We start from the raw sequence: 11492 nt of genomic DNA on the forward strand, positions 1-11492 counted from the left end.
CAGCGATGCACTCTACCTCAATGGTTGAGTCAGCTACTGTCGACTCTTTAGAACTCTTCCAACTCACTGCTCTATCATTTAGAATAAATACATACCCAAAATTGACTTGCTATCATCGAGATCAGATTAAAAACTAGAATCTGTATTGTCATATGTATGTCCTAGAAGCTAATACGACTAACAAATTATAATAATTTTAGGGCATAATTTTATACTTAATACATTGATTTGATCAATAAAAAGATAAATTTTATTTTTATTCAAGTGCGATGTATCCTTGAATCATCAATGAAATTAATATTTTGATACATATTCTCAAAGTATTGAGAATTAGAGGTATGTATATAATTCTTAAATGCTCCTAATTATAGTATCATCATGAGGATGGTGATCAATCTAGATAAATCAGTGCATAGATCGCTTCCTTCGGGGTAGATAAGTCTCTAGTCTACAGTGTAGAGATACTAAACGATGGGTGCGAATAGTTGTTAGAGAATAACTAGTACTGAGTATGACTATACGAGAGATCACTTAGATTTCTACTCAATCGTCAGTAATCATCTCGATGTTGTAGTTGTGTGAATGATCTTTTGACCTCTGATGGCACAGCCACTCGCAATAAGACTGCTGAAGTTTGACTGACACATAAACATGGCCTCAATGAGATCTTGTAGTAGATGTTGGTGACAGTTGGTCCATTGTAGGAGTAGGATGCATATCTAGATGGAATCCATCGATCTTGATAGAGAAGAGTAGTCCTATGAGATTTGAGAGGCTATGTTTGAGAGTCTGTAGCTACAGTAATATAATAGATGGAAAAAAAATTTTATGAGGATCACAATTGGACTCGAGCTAATCGAATCTATCATATGACTAATGATGAGGCTTGATGATTTATCCATGATCTGCTATCTAGTTGGAACTCATGATAGAGGGACTAAATCACATGAGAACTATATCTTGAGATTCTATTTTGGTTCTACTGGATTGCCACTACATAGTGGATAGTGAGAGCTTACTAGGGTTGCTCAGGATCAATAATCCTTGATGAGTTAGAGTGGAATCATTCTGATCCATTGAAAAGAGTTTCAATAATACTATGATAGAAATCATAGTATATCTCACTACCAGATGGAATTGAATCTATGGGATTACACAATAAAGGGGTTAGATCTGGAATAAGTAATTATGCTTATGAAGTCTCAATTGGGTTTAGAAAAATTTTATTGTATTCAGGATAACCTTGCTAGCACATGATTGAACCCAATTTTCTCTTTGCACTTGAATTACTTATTTGATAAGATTAATTCGAGTTAATTATTTATTAATAACCTAAATGAATTAGATTCATTAGACTCCAATTGTTGGATACTTAGGATTTTAGATCGTATGGATTAAGGGTTCAAACCCTTAATCAATTTTCTTGATTGATAGCATGGGGTGCCACTTGATTTGACCAAGTTGGGCATGCCCACACTAAAGGGGCGTGTAGGACCAACATAGGGCAACTCCTTAGTGAAGAAAAAATGGATAGTTCAAAGCATGTATTTTTAAAATTTTACAGTAAAATAATAAAAGATTAAATATTTTAATCTTTTAAACATACCTTAAATCAGATATAAACTATCATTAAAGATCTATTACATAAAAAATTTATATATAAAATCTGAAATAAAATAGAAAACTACATCGATCACATCGATGCTCTGAATTTGATCTAACTTTTAGATTATATCCGTAGAGTTCAGAACTCATCATCTTTTCATGAGTTGATGATCTCCATTGCTGGTAAGCATGGTATGAAACTCTCATTGATGTCGAGCAGCTGCACAAGCGTCCAACCTCTACGGATGGTCCACATGAAGCCTCTCGAACTGATCAGTCCTCTACGGATGGTCCACATGAAGCCTCACATCCCAAAGAAGTATTTTTGACCCTATTTCTCTCTAGTATCTCATGGTGAAGAGTTCTCTTCTTTTGACACACAAAATTGTGGCCTTTTTATGGTTGTCACACAAACCAGATAAAACAGGATAAGGGCTAGAGTTTATTGCAATTCAAATTTTTTTGAATTTCAATTTGACTCTAACTTTTTCTCACCTTTATCTAACTTAAAAAGAGACTTACCAAAGAAAATTAGGTATAAAAATCAGTTGGGAAGACCTCATTTTCTTGTATACAATAGACCCCTTCAAAAGCAGCCAACGTATCGAACGATATGGATAAGGTTTTAAGTTGAAATTCAAACTAATTTGAATTCAAATCAAAACCAACCAATTTCTATCCTTAATAAGCAATAAAAGAATGATTATTTTTTGATTTTCTCATATATAAACTAATTTTGTGTAGTGAGAAAAGATGTGAGATAATTTAGGTGGTGCAAGGCATAGAGTCCTACTCATTTGGGACTCTAGGGTTTAACCAATTAGATTTCTTTCAAATTCAATCGATTAGATCCAAATAAAATATGGTGAACCTAATCTAATTAGGCTCTTATAATCTCAATCAAATTTGATCAAATCAATAAATTAATTAAGCCATAGATCCAATCAAATCAGAATCATTTCTTCCTCACTGATTAGGTCATCTCATAACCTAATCATACTTGACTTGATTGAATCAAATTCAATTAGACTTGATCCAGACTTTAATGCTCAATCAAATTGAGCTAATTAGTGATCTAATCACTAATTAATCTTTCATTAAAGATAGAGTCCAAGTCTAGTGGGACTCTTCTCTAGAGTCCCCATCCAATGGGACTCTTCAGCAGAGTCCCCATCAAGTGGGACTCTTCACCAGAGTCTTCATTGACTGGGACTCTTTAGATTAGCCATGTAATCGGAAAGAAACTTCTAATATATATAACCCTACAGGTTCGAACCTAAGCCGATAGCACAGGAACTGATTCCTGTACCAATCGAAGTAACCATCTAGCAATGGTACCCAACGTCTGGATAGGCCGAATGTATGCTAAGCAACACTCAAAAATCTATTTGAATATAGTTACCGTATAATTCATCTCTTTGACCCAAATGCTCAAGGTGACCTAGGGTTTAACTGCCAACCCTAATATGATCATCCACATTGTATTTCAATTTTCAAAATCCATCACATGGATTACCCTGACCAAGGTTTTACTGAATTGAAACACACTAATACATTAACTCCTACTTATTCGGAGGAGTCAATTCCATCTTGACTCACACACCGACTTCACAAGTATTTGACTATACCCAAAAATCTTTCATCACTGAATTAGAAATTCAGGTAATCCGGCACCAAAGCATAGTGAGTTGCTTGCAAGTCACCGTGGTGATCTTAGGTCGAAGGGACACTTATACCTATATCCCTTCAGAGTGACTCTTGACAGTAGAGTACTCCAGAGTTGGTCACTTTCAGTAAAATATACTCCTATATTTTACCTACATGTCATACCAGCGTCTCCACGCTCCTGGGTTAAGAGGACAACCAACCTATATGGCATACAACGACCTATACTTGATATGTCTATCGTTCTAGTAATAGCATATCATTTGATCGCGAACTCATATAAGGACTAAATGATATATCCTCCTATATCGAATCAAATAGTCCTAAGGACTTCATCACATAACAGGAGTTAAAAATGAGATATACACAGTGATAAAAAAATTAAATAATATTTATTAATTCAACTATTCATATACAATTACAATGATAAGTACAACTGTCAACAGGCTGACGATTGGCTTTGGAACATAATTTCCAATAACACCTACTTAGACTAAAGCCAATCAGTGCAGTATCATATACCCATCTTTGATTTGTTGTCTTCAAACCTGGCCAGGTAGCAAGTAAATGGGTTGGCCAGGTTCTCCTTTCCGTCGATCTTCTGAAGCTCAATGTCACCTCGATCCACGATCTCCCAGACAAGGTGGTAGCAGCACAAAATATGCTTGGTCCACTGATGTGACTTCGATTCCTTCGCTTGAGCAATGGCACCAGTACTATCACAGTACAACAAGATGGGGTCATCAAGGGAGGCTGCCACTCCGAGCTTGTTGATGAACTTTCGTAGCCACACAGCTTCCTTCGCAGCATCGGATGTTGTGATATATTCAACCTTACAAGTAGAGTCGGCCACAGTATGCTGCTTGAAACTGTTCCAACAGATTGCTCCATCGTTCAGGGTATAAATATATCCCGACATGCTTTTACGATCGTCATGATCCGACTAAAATTGGAGTCTGTAAACCCCACAAGTTTTAGGTTGGATTCTCCATAGATAAGCCATTGATCCTTAGTATTTCTCAAATACTTAAGGATGGTCTTCACAACCTTCCAGTGATTCTCACCTAGATCGGACTGGTATCTGCTCACTACTCCTAATGAGTATGCCACATCCGGTCGCGTACATGTCATGTTGTACATAATAGATCCCACTATCAAAGCATATGAAATTCTACTCATATGCTCTCTCTCTTGAGGAGTTATCGGACAATCACTCTTCAAGAGAGAAATTTTTTGGCCTATCGAAAGATAGCCTTTTTTGAAATTCTCCATGTTGAACTTTTTCAGCATAGTATCAATGTACGTCGATTGGGATAATCTAAGCAACCTTTTAGATCTATCTCTATAGATCTTCATCCCAAAGATGAAGGATGCTTCTCCCAAGTTTTTCTGAAGAACTGTGATGACAACCAAATTTTTATTCTCTGTAATGCGGGATGTCATTCCTGATTAAGAGAATGTCATTAACATACAAAATAAGAAATACTACCACAGAGTTATTAACCCATTTGTATATGCACGATTCCTCTCCATTCTTAATGAAGCCATACGTTCTGATCACTTTATCAAAATGCATGTTCCAACTTTGAGATGCCTGCTTAAGTCCATAGATGGACCTTTGAAGCTTGCACACCTTAGACTCATCTGTGGATATGAAATCTTCAGGTTGTATCATATACACCTCTTCTTCTAGCTCCCCATTTACGAAGACTGTTTTCACATCCATTTATCAGATTCCATAGTCTAGATGTGCTGCTATCGCAAGCATAATCCGAATAGACTTGAGCATTGCTACAGGAGAAAATGTCTCATCATAGTCAATACCATAATACTGACGGTAACCCTTGGCAACCAGACGGGCTTTATAGGTCTCCACCTTCTCGTCTGCACCCCTCTTCTTTTTGAAGATCCACTTACATCCTATGGGTTTTACTCCTTCAGGTGGGTCAACCAATATCTATACATTGTTGATTTTCATGGACTTTATTTCAGATTTTATAGCTTTCAGTCACTTATCAGAGTCAGACCTCTACATCGCATCCACATAGGTGATCGGATCCTCATTGTTCTCATCGATTTCAACTGGATTCCCATCCCGGACTAAGAAACCGTAGTATCTATCCGGTTGATGTGGTACTCTACCAAATCTCCTTACAGATGTTTCTACAATAGATTTTAGATTTGATCTAATCAAGTCCGACTCTATGGGTTTACTAGATTGTGTCGGTTCTTCTATCGATCAAACTTTATCAAGTTCAATCTTTGAGGTATTAGTTCCTTCACCAAGGAACTCTTTTTCTAAAAAGATAGTCCTATTGTTGACGAACACCTTCTGTTCGTCAGCAAGGTAGAAGTAATATCTCTTGGTCTCTTTTGGGTATCCTACAAATAGATATTTGTCAGACCTACGTCCAAGCTTGTCAGTTTTCAAACATTTGACATAAGCCGGACATCCTCAAACCCTCAGGTGAGAGAGTACTGGCTTACGCCCTGTCCACATCTCATATGGTGTTTTACTTACAGATTTACTCGAAACTTTTTTTAAAATATAATAAACAAACTCGAGTGCATATCTCCAAAAAAAATTTGACAGACTTGCAAAGCCCATCATGGACTGAACCATGTCTAACAGGGTTCGATTCTTCTTTTTTGATACACCATTATGCTGTGGTGTTCTAGGAGGGATCTATTATGAGAGAATCCCATTCTCTTCTAAGTATGTCAGAAACTCACTAGAGAGGTATTCTCCTCCTCGATCGGACCGAAGAGTTTTAATACTCTTTTCAGTTTGTTTCTCTACTCCATTACAGAATCATTTGAATATTTTAAATAATTCTGACTTATGAGTCATTAAATAGACATGCCCATACCTAGATAGGTTGTCTATAAATAGAATGAAATAATAATATTCATCTCTAACACTAGTGTTCATAGGTTCACATATATTAGTATGTATCAGACTTAGAACTTCACTGGCTCGCTCACCTTTTCTAGTAAAAAGTGTTTGATCATTTTTTCAAAAAGTCAGGACTCACAGATTGGGAGTGATTCACAATCACTGACTTCGAGGATTCTCTCTTGTGTCAACCTGTTTATTCTGTTCTTGTTAATATGACCTAACCTACAATGCCAAAGGTAGATATCAGAGACATCACTAATCCTAGGACATTTATGAGATGTGTACATTAAACTAACAGGTTGTGATAATATGTAAATATCATTATTCAGTTATCCATTCATCACATTAACACCATTCATAATGATATTAAAATTATTTCTTTTTATTAAAATTTTATAACCGTACATGGCCAAAAGGCCTACAGAGATAATATTCAATAAAAAAGAAGGACAAAAGTGATATTCACCTAGAATAATTACATTAGACTTGAATATAAGCTTAATAGTCTCTCACGCTAGAACTGAAACTGATCTTCTCTCTCCAATATTAAGGAACCTTTCACCTTCTTCAAATCTCCTACTGACCTGCAAACCCTGCAACAAATTATAAATATTAAAAGGGCTTTCGATATCTAATACCTAAGTAGTGGAATAACAAATAGAGAAATTACAAGGTGTTATCATATAATTATCTTGTCCAGCAACAACTTGCTTCTTTCTCGATCTGTTCGGATCCAGAGAGATAATGTATCGAAGATAATTCTTTTTTTAGTGCCCTTGTTTCTTACAGTAGAAGCATTCTGCCTGACTCTGATCAGACTTGGATTTCTTGGTCTGACAGAGCTTGGGTGCCCCAGTACTTTGCACCTTTTTTTTGTTCTTCTTGTTCTTCTGTCTTTTCTTAAAGGATCGATGGTCAGAAGAAGACCCTCCCACAATATTCACCAACTCTTTTTGGAGCTGGTGATCCTTCTCAAAGTTTTGCAGTAACCCAAGCAAATCGTGTTAGTTAACTGCAGGCTTTGTCATTCGAATGTGAGTAAGAAAAGGGAGCTAGGACTTGGGCAGAGAGTTCAGAATAGCATCTTTTCCCAACTGCTCATGTAAGAGAAAGCCAAGCTTGTTTAGGTGCTAAATCATCTTGATCATATACAATACATGATCAGTAACTGATGCTCCTTCCCTCATTTGAGCGTTGAAGATGGCACTACTAGTCTTGTGCCTCTCAATATTGTTGGGTGTGTCAAAGGACTCGTTCAACATTTGCAACATATCCTGTAGCTAAGCATTCTCGAAATGACAGCTAAACTCATCATTCATCACCGCCAGCATAATACAATGAACCATAGTTCAGTCGTTGAGCCACTTCTGATAAGTGTCTCTGACCGTGCTACGTGCATTCGGAGCTGACTCCTCGGGTACCAAATCTGTCAATACATACAAGATCCGTTCATGCTCCAGGACTATTTTGAGCTTTTGATATCAGCTATCAAAATTTGATCCCATCAATTTATCACTATCTAATAGTGATCGGAGCGACAAGGTGATGGCCATAACTGCAAAAGAAAAACTAGAACCTAATTAGTATATGAATTGATTAAGTCTAAAGATATGAATTTTAGTCTAACGGTTCTTCCACTATTTTATTCGAATTGATAGCTTCTACCTTTAACTCGAGGAATTACACTAATTCCTTAGTGGGTACTAGAATCTACATGGACTACACATGTGTCCGAGTGTGGCTCGACCAATCCTGTGTACCCATGGGTAGGATCTTAACCAATTATTTCATCAAATAATTTTTAGTATTCAATTTTACCCTAGACACCTCTTCAGCAGGCATGTGGCACCTCCACTAAAGGTTCTAGTTAAGTCCAACCATTAACATACCAAAATTTAGTGTATCTAATAAATGAGTGATCAGGCTTGAGTGTGGCTCGACCAACTTGATCATCATCAGAAAGATACAACTAAAACAACATATTATGAACGATAATTCTGACAGCCAGATGAGCACCAGGCGTGTGGCGCTTCCAATGATCATCGAAACCATTGGACTCATTATCATCCAACTTAATGGGAGGCTATGATCTAGTTATCGCCATAACTATTTTATTTTAAGACCTAATAATTTTAGAGGATTTAATTAGTTGAATTGAGAGACGAGATGAAACTTGACTAGTTAATCTTAATCCTCCCACTGACTTCACCAAGTCAGATTTAAGAAAATCAGACATATGCTGGTCCAGCCAACCAGTCATGAATTCTCCTACTGGCTTCACCAAGTCACAAAGAGGACTCAACACAAGTTAAACTAGGGACACCTAAATTAGTTATACTGATTTGTTGGTTAGCATGGATCAACTCCAATCATTAAGTGATATAATCAAAACATGATTCACTATGTTGGTCAGGTAAATGAGATCGATGGGAGGGATATGCCATTAACTCAACATAGACTCAATCTATGCGAGTAGCTCCCAATTAATGACCATCGATCAAAGCTGCCATACTTACCTTAGACACCAACTGGTTAGTCATTTTTAATTTGATCAACTTATAGATTTGGATTCAACCACGGAGCTATGATCAAAGTCCATATTGGTCTAATCAAAGACATGGACTTAACCAACTACAACTATTGAAATTGATCAAGAGAAGAAATTGACCCAATCAGAATTAACTTTTAATTAGATTTGATCAATTACTAACATGGTCCATTATCAATGATTTCTAACTGTTGGGTATAAAATACCCCCCGATCGAAGTTTGTAAAAGACCGACCCTTCCAGGGCTTTTTTGACTTCCGACCTTGTGTGGCATCTCTCTGGTCCCCCTCGTGTAGCGAAAATTTAGTGCAGGGGCAAAATGGTAATTTTAAAACTTTTTCAAAATTACTATTTTATAGCGGAATTATTAATTAATCTTATTAATTAATATTAATTAACCCTATACTAGGATCTAAATATGATACAACAGCATGCATTTAAATTTGAAATTTAAATTTGAATCAGTAAACCTTTTATAGTACTGTGTTCAGAACACATCACCTTTTGCGGGTAGTCGATCACCGCAATCTGATCATCATCGGGGGGCTTTGATCATCACATCACAGCCACACAAATGTCTGACCTCTGTGGATCATCCACATGAAGCTCCCGTCTGATCAGCTCCTCACGAATGCTAGTTCATGATTTCACCCTTTTGATGGCAGATGTTGATCGAACTCCTTCGATCAATGTGTGCTGACTCTTCGGATGCTCTGGATCGTTTGCACGATTGCTTGAGAGGCTGATGGATCTCTCCCTAAAATTTGGTGGACTCACGACACTCGTGGCACACCAATCTCACTTCCCAAACCCTAGGTAGAAACCCTAGGGTACACACTAGAAACCCTGTGCTCAATTTTCTTTCTTTTCTTTCCTTTTCTCTCGGAAAGTTTTGGACCTTCACCTTGCGTACAAACTTTCCTCATGCCCCAAAGTTTCTCTCCTAAAATTTCTACACACGTTCCACTTTTCTCCTCTTTTTAAAACAACATCGAACGTGTCTTATCCGCGTGAGAGGATAAAGATAAGTGGTTGCACATTTGAATTCAAATCAAATTTGAATTCAAATGCAAAACCAACTCATCCCTATCCACTTGTGCGTGAGAAGAGAAGGGGTGTGAGTTAATTTGTGCATGGAGAGTTTACACGAGAAATATTTTCTCATGTAAAATATGGGGCGCACAAGATAAGACCATGGCGCATGGATTAGTTCGTTGCTCATTCAAATTCAAACTTTCTTTTGAATTTGAATGGCCAACCAACTTATTTTTATCCAGATATTTAGTGCACAAGGGTGGGCATGGGATGGCTTCTGCATGGAGAAAATTCATGAGAAGTTGCTTCTCGTGAATTTAAATATGCACAGAAGAAGTGAGGTGGCGTAGGGAGAAAAGTCAAGGTGGTTTGAACCTAATTGAGCCAACCTAATCTAAATAGGTTAAGCACAATTAGAATAAATTAAATCCAACTTAATTAGGATTAATTAGGCTCAATAAAATCTTAATCAAATCAGAAATTAACTAAACCTAACCCCTGATCAAATCAGAGACTAAACCACCTTAGCGATTAGGTCAACATTTAACCTAATCGGGTCAATCCAAACTGAATCCAATTCAATTGGACTTGATCCAAAAATAATTACTCAATCAAATTGAGTTAATTAGCGATCAAATCACTAATTAAACCTCTCATAAATATTGAGTCCAAATCCGATGGGCAATCAGACTTCAGAGACCATCGATATGAAATCCTGATCAAAGAGTTCAAATTTCAAATTCAAAATTTAAAATTCAAAATTTTAACCTCGGTACCCAAAATGTGTGGAACTCATGATCAGAGAATCTTAATTCTCAATCATAGAGTCTCAGACACATAAGACTCATAATCAGCCATCTGATCAGAAAGGAACCACTAATGTCTGTGACCCCGCAGGTTCGAACCTAAGCCGGTAGCACAGGAACCAATTCCTGTACTAATCGAAGTGACCATCTAGCAATGGTACCCGACGACTGGATAGGTCGAATAATCACAATCGCAATATTCAGAACCTACGTGAATATGGTTACCGTATAATTCATCTCTTTTGACCCCTGTGTTTAGGACGACTCAGGGTTAAACTGTCAACCCTGATGATATCATCCGAATCGTGATCAACTCAATTAGTTCTGTGACTCCTCACTAGGACTACCCTGGCCAAGGTTTTTCTAAATTAAAACATGACTGTACACAGCTCCTAAACTGGAGTGGTCAATCCCATCTTGACACACGCACCGACAAGTCAAGTACTTGACTACACCCAGCAGCCTTCCGTCATTGAATTAGAAATTCAGGTAGTCCAGTGCCTAAGTGCAGTGAGTTGCTTGCAAGTCACCGTGGCGGTCTCAGGTCGGAGGGACATTTATACCCATATCCCATCAGAGCAAATCTTGACAGCAGAAATAGCTCCGGAGTTGGTCACGTTCAGTGCAGATGTACCATTACATCTCACCTGTATGCCATAGGAGTGTCTCCACACTCTTTGGTTATGAGGACAACCAACCCATATGGCACACAACGACCTATGCTCGATAAACATTGTCGTCCTTGGTAACAACATATCATTTGGTCGCGAACATGTTTAAGGACTAAGCGACAAATCCTCCTTTGTCGAGTCTAAATAGTCCTAAGGACTTCACCACAACATAGGAGTTCATTAGAAGATGAAACATTTGTGATGAAAAAATATCAAAATAACTTTTATTTATTTATAATTCATGTACTAATACAAAAGGAGCA

The sequence above is a fragment of the Elaeis guineensis genome, chromosome 1 (genome assembly GCF_000442705.2).
Source record: "Elaeis guineensis isolate ETL-2024a chromosome 1, EG11, whole genome shotgun sequence".
In the NCBI taxonomy this organism is placed as follows: domain Eukaryota; kingdom Viridiplantae; phylum Streptophyta; class Magnoliopsida; order Arecales; family Arecaceae; genus Elaeis; species Elaeis guineensis.